Here is a 10,624-nt window from a genome sequence, read left to right on the forward strand (position 1 = left end):
GAGGAGGGCATGGCAACCCACTCCAGCATTCTTGCCTGGAGAATCCCATGGACAGAGGAGCCCGGCGGGCTAGAGTCCATGGGGTGGAAAAGAGTTGGACACGACTGAGAGACTAAGCACAGCACAGTAGTGTCATGTCATCTGATGAGCTGGGAACTCATAAGACAAGTCCCAGCCCTCCCCTCTCCTCAGCAAAGGACCAGAGGTGAAGCAAGTGCAGGATGGAGCCCTGCATGAATTTCTCTTCAGAAAAGGAAGGACGAGGACACACACAGCACTCCCTGCTCAGCTGCAATGATGAGATGCCACCAGGAGGCCCCCGTCCACTCAGTTTCAAGTGCCAGTAATTGAACCCAGAGGACATTGCTAGAGATAATTCTCAAAACTTATTTCTTAAGGGAGTTCTTTTCCACTGCTAATTAGTTAAGGTTTTTTTTTTTTTTTTTTTTTTTTAGAAATCATAAATGGGTGTTGAATTGTATGATATGTTTTTCCTATATCTATGGGGGAGTCACAGATTTTTCTTCCTTAATATGTTAATGTAGAGAATTACACTAGGAGCTTAGAATTTATTGATACTTGTATTACTGGGATAGCTAGAATTCTATTTGGAATTTTTCTATCTATGGTTCATAAGTGAGATTGGCCCATACTTTTTTTTTCTTTAGATTAAAATAAACAAAATGTTTATTTTTTTTCTTTTTTTCCCATTTATTTTCATTAGTTGGAGGCTAATTACTTTACAATATTGTAGTGGTTTTTGCCATACATTGACATGAATCAGACATGGAGTTACATGCATTCCCGATCCCGATCCCCCCTCCCACCTCCCTCTCCACCTGATTCCTCTGGGTCTTCCCAGTGCACCAGGCCCGAGCACTTGTCTCATGCATCCAACCTGGGCTGGTGATCTGTTTCACCCTTGATAATATACATGTTTCGATGCTGTTCTCTCGAAACATCCCACCCTCACCTTCTCCCACAGAGTCCACAAGTCTGTTCTGTACATCTGTGTCTCTTTTTCTGTTTTGCATGTAGGGTTATTGTTGCCATCTTTCTTAAATTCCATATCTATGCCATAGTATACTGTATTGGTCTTTATCTTTCTGGCTTACTTCGCTCTGTATAATGGGCTCCAGTTTCATCCATCTCATTAGAACTGATTCAAATGAATTCTTTTTAATGGCTGAGTAATATTCCATGGTTTATATGTACCACAGCTTCCTTATCCATTCATTTGCTGATGGACATCTAGGTTTGCTTCCATGTCCTGGCTATGATAAACAGTGCTGCGATGAACATTGGGGTGCACATGTCTCTTTCAGATCTGGTTTCCTCGGTGTGTATGCCCAGAAGTGGGATTGCTGGGTCATATGGCAGTTCTATGTCCAGTTTTTAAAGAAATCTCCACACTGTTCTCCATAGCGGCTGTATAGTTTGCATTCCCACCAACAGTGTAAGAGGGTTCCCTTTTCTCCACACCCTCTCCAGCATTTATTTCTTGTAGACTTTTGGATAGCAGCCATCCTGACTGGCGTGTAATGGTACCTCATTGTGGTTTTGATTTGCATTTCTCTGATAATGAGTGATGTTGAGCATCTTTTCATGTGTTTGTTAGCCATCTGTATGTCTTCTTTGGAGAAATGTCTGTTTAGTTCTTTGGCCCATTTTTTGATTGGGTCATTTATTTTTCTGGAATTGAGCTGCAGGAGTTGCTTATATATTTTTGAGATTAGTTCTGTGTCTGTTTCTTCATTTGCTATTATTTTCTCCCACTCTGAGGGCTGTCTTTTCACCTTGCTTATAGTTTCCTTTGTTGTGCAAAAGCTTTTAAGTTTCATTAGGTCCCATTTGTTTATTTTTGCTTTTGTTTCTAAAATTCTGGGATGTGGGTCACAGAGGATCCTGCTGTGATTTATGTCAGTGTTTTGCCTATGTTCTCCTCTAGGAGTTTTATAGTTTCTGGTCTTACATTTAGATCTTTAATCCATTTTGAGTTTATTTTTGTGTATGGTGTTAGAAAGTGTTCTAGTTTCATTCTTTTACAAGTGGTTGACCAGTTTTCCCAGCACCGCTTGTTAAAGAGGTTGTCTTTTTTCCATTGTATATTCTTGCTTCCATTGTCGAAGATAAGGTGTCCATAGGTTTGTGGATTTATCTCTGGGCTTTCTATTCTGTTCCATTGATCTATATTTCTGTCTTTGTGCCAATACCATACTGTCTTGATGACTGTGGCTTTGTAGTATAGTCTGAAGTCAGGCAGGTTGATTCCTCCAGTTCCATTCTTCTTTCTCAAGATTACTTTGGCTATTCTAGGTTTTTTGTATTTCCATACAAATTGTGAAATTAGTTGTTCTAGTTCTGTGAAAAATACCGTTGGTAGCTTGATAGGGATTGCATTGAATCTATAGATTGCTTTGGGTAGTATAGCCATTTCGACAGTATTGATTGTTCCAATCCATGAACATGGTATATTTCTCCATCTGTTTGTGTCCTCTTTGATTTCTTTCATCAGTGTTTTATAGTTTTCTATGTATAAGTCCTTTGTTTCTTTAGGTAGATATACTCCTAAGTATTTTATTCTTTTTGTTGCAATGGTGAATGGTATTGTTTCCTTAATTTCTCTTTCTGTTTTCTCATTGTTAGTGTATAGGAATGCAAGAGATTTCTGTGTGTTAATTTTGTATCCTGCAACTTTACTATATTTGTTGATTAGCTCTAGTAATTTTCTGGTAGAGTCTTTAGGGTTTTCTATGTAGAGGATCATGTCATCTGCAAACAGTGAGAGTTTCGCTTCTTCTTTTCCTATCTGGATTCCTTTTACTTCTTTTTCTGCTCTGATTACTGTGGCCAACACTTCCAAAACTATGTTGAATAGCAGTGGTGAGAGTGGGCACCCTTGTCTTGTTCCTGATTTCAGGGGAAATGCTTTCAATTTTTCACTATTGAGGGTGATGCTTGCTGTGGGTTTGTCATATATAGCTTTTATTATGTTGAGGTATGTTCCTTCTATTCCTGCTTTCTGGAGAGTTTTAATCATAAATGGATGTTGAATTTTGTCAAAGGCTTTTTCTTCATCTACTGAGATAATCATATGGTTTTTATCTTTCAATTTGTTAATGTGGTGTATTACATTGATTTGATTTGTGGATATTAAAGAATCCTTGCATTCCTGGGATAAAGCCCACTTGGTCATGATGTATGATTTTTTTTTAATGTGTTGTTGGATTCTGTTTGCTAGAATTTTGTTAAGGATTTTGCATCTATGTTCATCATATTAGCCTGTAGTTTTCTTTGCCCATACTTTTTATTCTTTAACTGTTCTTGTCTGACATTGGTTTTAAGAGTTTACTAGCAACATAAAATGAATTGAGAAGCTTGTCCTTTCTATTTTTTGAAACATTTTGTATAAGATAGAAATGCCTCTTAAACTGTAGGGGCCTGGTGTTTTTGGTTTTGTTTTTGTGAGTAGATTAACTATTGATTTGCCTTCTTTTACAGGCTTTTCAAGTTTTCCATTTCTTCTTGAGTTCATTTTGGCAAATCATCATTCTAGGAAATGGTCCATTTCATTTATGTTTTCATATTGATTGCATAAAGTTTTTTGTAGTAATCTGTTATGTTTTAAAAAAATCTCTGCTAAATCTGTGATAATAATGTCTTCTTTTTCATCCCTAATATTGTTTATACTCTCTTTCCTGATCAGTCTTGTTGTGGGTTTGCTATTTTATTAGGTTTTGCAAAGAATATCTTTTGGTTTTATTAATCCTTGTTGTTTGTTTTCTATTTTAAAAATGTTTGCTCTTACCTGCCCCTCCTCCCCACCCTGCTTTTTGCTTTCTGTTTTCTTCAGGTATACCTTGCTGTTCTTTTTGTAATTTCTTGAGTTGAATGCTCAGACCTCTGATGTCTAAACTTCTTATTATTTTCTAATATAGGCATTTTTTCTAATGCAAATATATCCTTCTATCTGTGGTTGTATGTGCACCATACAAGTTCTGATGTATAGCTATAATATGTATCAAATAAATATATATAGATGTATCCCATATCACTTAATTTGTAATAGTTTCAAAATTATAATGTCCATTATAGTTTCTTCTTTGACTTATGAATTATTTATAATTACACATTTAAGTCTCCAAATGTGCAGAGATTCTTTTCTGTTATTTCTGTTTTACTGCATTATGATCAGAGAACATTTTATAATTTTGATTATGTGGTACTGAAAAGTTTTTCTGTGGCATTGTACCTGGTATATGTTTTTTGTGAGGCTTTGTGTGAGTTTGAAAAAGATTTTGTTTTCTTTAATTCCAGGGTTCTGCATATGTGTATCAATCAAGTTTATTTGTTGTATAGTTCAAATCTTCTACCCCTTTCAGTTTTTATTTGCTCAAGACAATTACTGTGAGAGTTAATGTTAAAATCTCCTGAAATGGTAGTAGATTTTCAGTTCCTCCTTGTAACACTATCAAATTTGCTTTATGTATTTTGTTTTTTTGTGTGTGTGTGTAATAAAGTTTTATTAAAGTATAAAGGAGATAGAGAAAGCTTCTGACATAGGCATCAGAAGGGGGCAAAAGAGTACCCCTGCTTTATGTATTTTGAGAGTATGGTTTTAAAATTTGTTTTATCTGCCTGGTGAACAGCAACTTTTATTATGTAGTAACTCTCTTTATTCTTACTATTTGCTTGAAAGTCTATTGTGAGGTATTAATATGACCAGAAGAGTTTCTTATATTGGAGTATAGTTTTTTAACAGCACTTAAAATGTTTTTAGATAGCTCAACAAATCTCAAAATAACAGAAAGGAGGTTTTATTCCCATTTCCTCTGAGAAAATCCAGAAGGTTAGATTTTTAACTTAGCAAAGCTTTGAACGAAGAATTCAGAATCATTTTCTGAACCCTAAACTCTTGCTTCTCCTGTTCCCAAAGGTAAAAATTCTTAATGTTACATAGAAAAACTCTCTTAGCACAGAAAAACATCTAACTCATCAACAGATAATCAAAAAATGACACAAATACTTGGAATAGTTGGACAGTCATTTAGACTAAATTGCATCCATATTTAAGTGGTAGTAGTAGTTGTTATTGTTCAGTCATTAAGTCATGTCCAACTATTTTGTGACCCCATGGACTGAAGCACATCAGGCTTCCCTGTCCTTCGCTGTCTCCTAGAGTTTGCTCAAATTCATGTCCATGGAGTAGGTGATGCTATCTGACCATCTCATCCTCTGCCACTCCCTTCTCATTTTGCCTTCAGTCTCTCCTAGCATCAGGGTCTTTTCTGGTGAGCTGGTTCTTCACAGTAAGTAGTTGCCAGATGATTACTGAAGAGCCTCAAGAAAGATAGGTATTTTTGTGACCAAACCAGGGTTAAAATATTCAGTGTGTGCTCAGTCGCTCAGTTGTTTCCAACTCTTTGCGGTCCCAGGGACTATATACTGCCAGGTTCCACTGTCCATGGAATTTTCCAGGCAAGAATACTGGAGTGGGTTGTCATACCCTCCTCCAGGGGATCTTCCCGACCCAGGGATGGAGCCCACGTCTCTTGCATCTCCTGCATTGGCAGGTGGATTCTTTACCATTAGCACCACCCCTTGCCCTAATATAAAGCCCTAGGAACTAAGTCATTACATTTTAAGTGGTAAGTGACATTTCACTACTCATAATTTTGATTCAGTGATACAATTGCTAATCAGAGCCATCTTGTAACCCATTTCTACTAGTCATAGCTCCAGAATAAAATGGGAATATTTCTTACATTGTCTCACATACTATTACATTCCATTTCAAATATTCTTTCATTCAGTCTAAGCAAGACTAAGTTGGTCAGTAGCACATTTATCAAGGCAAAAGTTTCAGTTTTATGGTACAGGTCTAGAGAAATAAAATGGAGCTCTTAAATCTGAATACACTACTAGTTTTCCTAATGATTAACTAATTATTGCTCATGGATAAAAATGAATTTATTCCTTCTAAGTTAAAAAAAAAAAACCTAAAGTGGATCTTTTTTCTCCCTTTAAATAAAAAAAAAAGTTACAGGAAAAGTTTGCATTTCTTTTTTACAACAAATTACTGACAGATTCCTGACTCAGCAATCAAAAATTGAAATTCAGAATTTAAGACAAAGAAACAAGCTAAATCATGTACATATTTAATTAAGAAACTAATAATGGAATATTATCCAAATGAAAAGCAGAAGCTCAATTATCATGTTTCATATTTCAGAGAAGAGGCATTAAGGATTTATGCCATAAGTTAGGATGCTAAGTTCAAGAGTTTGGTCCTTTTTTCAAAGAGACTATATCTCTTAAAATGCTCCTTATATCTTAAGGATTATTTTTTAAGCATTTGGTGTTTTACTATACAGAAACGTGCAGCAAATCCAGATCCAAAGTACAAAATCATAATAACCACTTGTTTTCCACTGAAAATGGTAAACTCCTCCCTGGACCCTCCTCATAGTGGTTCCTATGGACCACAGAGGTTATAAACCTCCAGGTGCTTTGTCTCAAAGTAGCTCTGTTGGAAGCTCTGTGAAAGGCATAGACAGAGACTGAAGGTGAAAGAAATGGAAGTGGCACACCAAGCTATAATGGAGTATAGTTGATTCTCAATATTGTACTAGTTTCAGGCATATAGCAAAGTGATTAAGTTATACACAGACACGTATCTATTCTTTTTCAAATTCTTTTCTCATTTAGGTTATTACAAAGTATTGAGCAGAGTTCCCTGTGCTATACAGTAGGTCCTTGTTGGTTATTTATTTTAAATATACCAGTGTGTGCATGTCAGTCCCAAACTGCCACTTTATCTCTCCCCCTCCCCTTCCCTCCTGGTAAGCATAAGTTCATTTTCTAAATTGAGTCTTTTTCTATTTTGTAAATAAGTTCATTTGTATTATTTTTAAAGATCGTGTATAAATGTAATATCATATGATATTTGCCTTCCTCTGTCTGATTTACTTCACTTAGTATGATAATCTCCAGCTCCATCCATGTTGCAGCAAATGGCATTATTTCATTCTTTTAAATGGCCAAGTAATATTCCATTGTACAACATCTTTATCCATTCCCCTGTTGATGGCCATTTAGCTTGCTCAATGTCTTGGCTGTTTAAACAGTGCTGCAATGAACACTGGGATGCATGTATCTTTTCGAATTATGGTTTTCTCTGGATTGTGTCCAGGAGTGGGATTGCTGGATTATATGATACTGTGCTATTTTTATTTTTTTTAAAGGAATCTCCATACTGTTCTCCATAGTGGCTGTACCAGTTTACATTCCCACTAACAGTGTACTTTGGCTACCTGATGCTGACTCCTTAGAAAAGACCCTGATGCTGTGAAAAATTGAAGGCAGGAGGAGAAGGGGATGACAGAGATAGAGATGGTTGGATGGCATCATGGTCTCAACGTACATGAATTTGAACAAGATCCAGGAGATTGTGAAGAACAGGGAAGCCTGGTGTGCTGCAGTCCATGGGGTCGCAAAGAGTTGGACACAACTGAGCGACTGAACAACAGTGGTGTAGAAGGGTTCCCTTTTCTCTATACCCTCTGTAGCGTTTATTGTTTTAGACTTTCTTCTCTTTTATTACTTATAAAGTTTTATAGGAAGAACATACCTGAGTATCATTCTGTTGGTGATGACAGTTTAATAATACTCATAAAACATAACTGTTCTTGAATAGCTAATAATTATTAAAGATTATAATTGTACAATATTGAAGTATAGAACAAAATTCAATTATTGGAGGACAATTGCTCTTCGATATTGTGTTGGTCTCTGCCACATATCAACATGAATCAGCCACAGATATGTACGTGTCCCCTCATTCTTGAACCCCTCTCCCATCTCCCACCCCATCCCATCCCTCTAGGTTGTCACAGAACACTGGGTTGAGCTCCCTGTTTTACACAGTAAATTCTCACTTGCTATCTACCTTGCATATGGTAATGTATATGTTTCCATGATATTCTCTCAATTCATCCCACTCTCTCCTTCCCCACTGTGTCCACAAGTCTGTTCTCTATGTCTGCAACTCCACTGCTGCCCTGCAAATAGGTTCATCAGTACCATCTTTCTAGATTCTATACATGTGCATTAATATACAATATTTGTCTTTCTCTTTCTGACTTCCTTCACTTTGTATAAGAGGCTTGAGGTTTATCCACCTCATTAGAACTGACTTAAATGTGTTCTTTTTTTTTAGTAGCTGAGTAATATTCCATTGTATATATGTACCACATCTTCCATTCATCTATTAATGGACATCTTGTTTGCTTTCTAGCTATTGTAAAAATGCTGCAACAAAAGTTGGGGTACATGTGTCTCTTTCGATTATGTTTTTTTCCTCAGGGTATATGCCCAGCAGTGGGATTGTTGGGTCATATGTAGTTCTATTTTGAACTGTTCTCCATAGTGGCTGTATCAATTTACATTCCTACCAACAGTGCAAGAAAGTTCCCATTTCTCCACTCTCTCCATTATTTATTGTTTGAAGATTCTTTAATGATGGCCATTCTGACTGGAGTGAGGTGATACTTCATTGTAGTTTTGATTTGCATTTCTCTAATAACGAGCGGCGTTAAGCATCTTTTCATGTGGTTGTTGGTCATTTGTATGTCTTCTTTGGAGAAATGTCTATTCAGGTCTTCTGCCCATATTTTGATTGGGTTGTTTATTTTTCTGATATTGAGTTGCATGTGATGCTTGTATATTTTGGAAATTAATCCTTTGTAAGTTGTTTCATTTGCAATTTATTTTCTTCCATTCTGAGGGTTGCCCTTTAATCTTGTTCATTGTTTCCTTTGCTGTGCAAAAGCTTTTAATTTTAATTAAGTCCTGTTTGTTTACTTTTGTTTTTATTTTTGTTAAATAGGTGGGTCAAAGAGGATCTTGTTGTGATGTATGTCAAAATATGTACCCCTATGTCTTCCTCTAAGAGTTTTTTAGTCTCTGGCCTTACATTTAAATCTTTAATTCATTTTGAGTTTATTTTTGTGTATGGTGTTATAAAATATTCTAGTTTCATTCTTTTACATGTAGCTGTCCAGTTTTCCCAGCACTACTTATTGTTGAGGCTGTCTTTCCTCCATTGTATATTCTTGCTTCCTTTGTCAAAGATAAGGTATCCATAGGTGCATGGGTTTATCTCTGGGCTTTCTATCATGTTTGTGATAGATTTTTTTGGTGATGGACATTCTGACTGGTGTGAAGCGATACCTCATGATAGTTTTGATTTGTATTTCTCTGATAATTAGTGATGCTGGGCATCTTTTCATGTGCTTCTTGATATTTGTATGTTGTCTTTGGAGAAATGTCTGTGTAGATCTTCTGCCCATTTTGTACACTTTGAACACTAATGACTTGTAGGTTGCTTCATTTGCAAATGTTTTCTCCCATTTTGTGGTTTGTCTTTTTGTTCATGCTTTCCTTTGCTGTGCAGAGTTTTTAAGTTTAATTAGGTTCCATTTGTTCATTTTTATTTTCATTACTCTAAAAGGCAGATGATGGAAGATATTACTGCCATTTATGCCAAAGAAAGTTCTGCCTATGTTTTCCTCTAAGTTTTACAGTGTCTGGCATTGCATTTAGGTCTTTAATTCATATGAATTTATATTTATGGATGATATTAAAGAATGTTCTGGGTTCATTCTTTTACATGGAGCTGTCCAATTTTCCTAGCACCATTTATTGAGTAGACTTTTCTTCATTTTATAATCTTGCCTCTTATGTCATAAATTAATTGATCATAAGGTGTGGGTTTATTCCTGGAATTTCTATACTTTTTCATTGATCTATGTTTCTGTTTTTGCCCCAGTACTGTTTTGATTGCTACAGCTTTGTAGTATAGTCTGAAGTCAGAGAGCTTGATCCTACAGCTCTGCTTTTCTTTGTCAGGGTTGCTTTGGCTATTTTGGGTCTTTTGTATTTCCATACAAATTAAAAAATTTTTTTGTTCTAGTTCTGTGAAAAATGCCATTGGTATTGCATTGAATCTATGCATTCCTTTGGGTAGTTCCTGTGGGGCTTCCCTCATAGCTCAGTTGGTAAAGACTTTGCCTACAATGGAGGAGACTCTGGTTCGATTCCTGGGTTGGGAAGATCCTCTGGAGAAGGGATAGGCTACCCACTCCAGTATTCTTGGGCTTCCCTTGTGGCTCAGCTGGTACAGAATCCCCCTGCAATGCGGGAGACCTGGGTTTGATCCCTGGGTTGGTAAGATCCCCTGAAGAAGGGAAAGGCTACCACTCCAGTATTCTGGCCTGGAGAATTCCATGGACTGTATAGTCCATGGGGTCACAGAGAGTCAGACATGACTGAGTGACTTTCACTTTGGCTAGTATAGTCATTTTAGTATATCTTTCCAACTGTTTGTGTCATCTTCAGTTTTTAAATCAGCATCTTAGTTTTCAGAGTACAGGTCTTTTGCCTCCTTATAGGTGTTTTTATTCTTTTTTGATGCAGTGGTAAATAGGATTGTTTCCTTAATTTATCTTCCTTTTTTCATTGTGAGTGTATAGGAATGCAAGAGATTTCTGTGTATTAATTCATTTCCTCCACATTTACTGAACTCATTGAGCTCTAGTAGTTTTCTGGTAGCATATTTAGGATT

The sequence above is a fragment of the Odocoileus virginianus genome, chromosome 3 (assembly GCF_023699985.2).
Source record: "Odocoileus virginianus isolate 20LAN1187 ecotype Illinois chromosome 3, Ovbor_1.2, whole genome shotgun sequence".
NCBI classification, from domain to species: domain Eukaryota; kingdom Metazoa; phylum Chordata; class Mammalia; order Artiodactyla; family Cervidae; genus Odocoileus; species Odocoileus virginianus.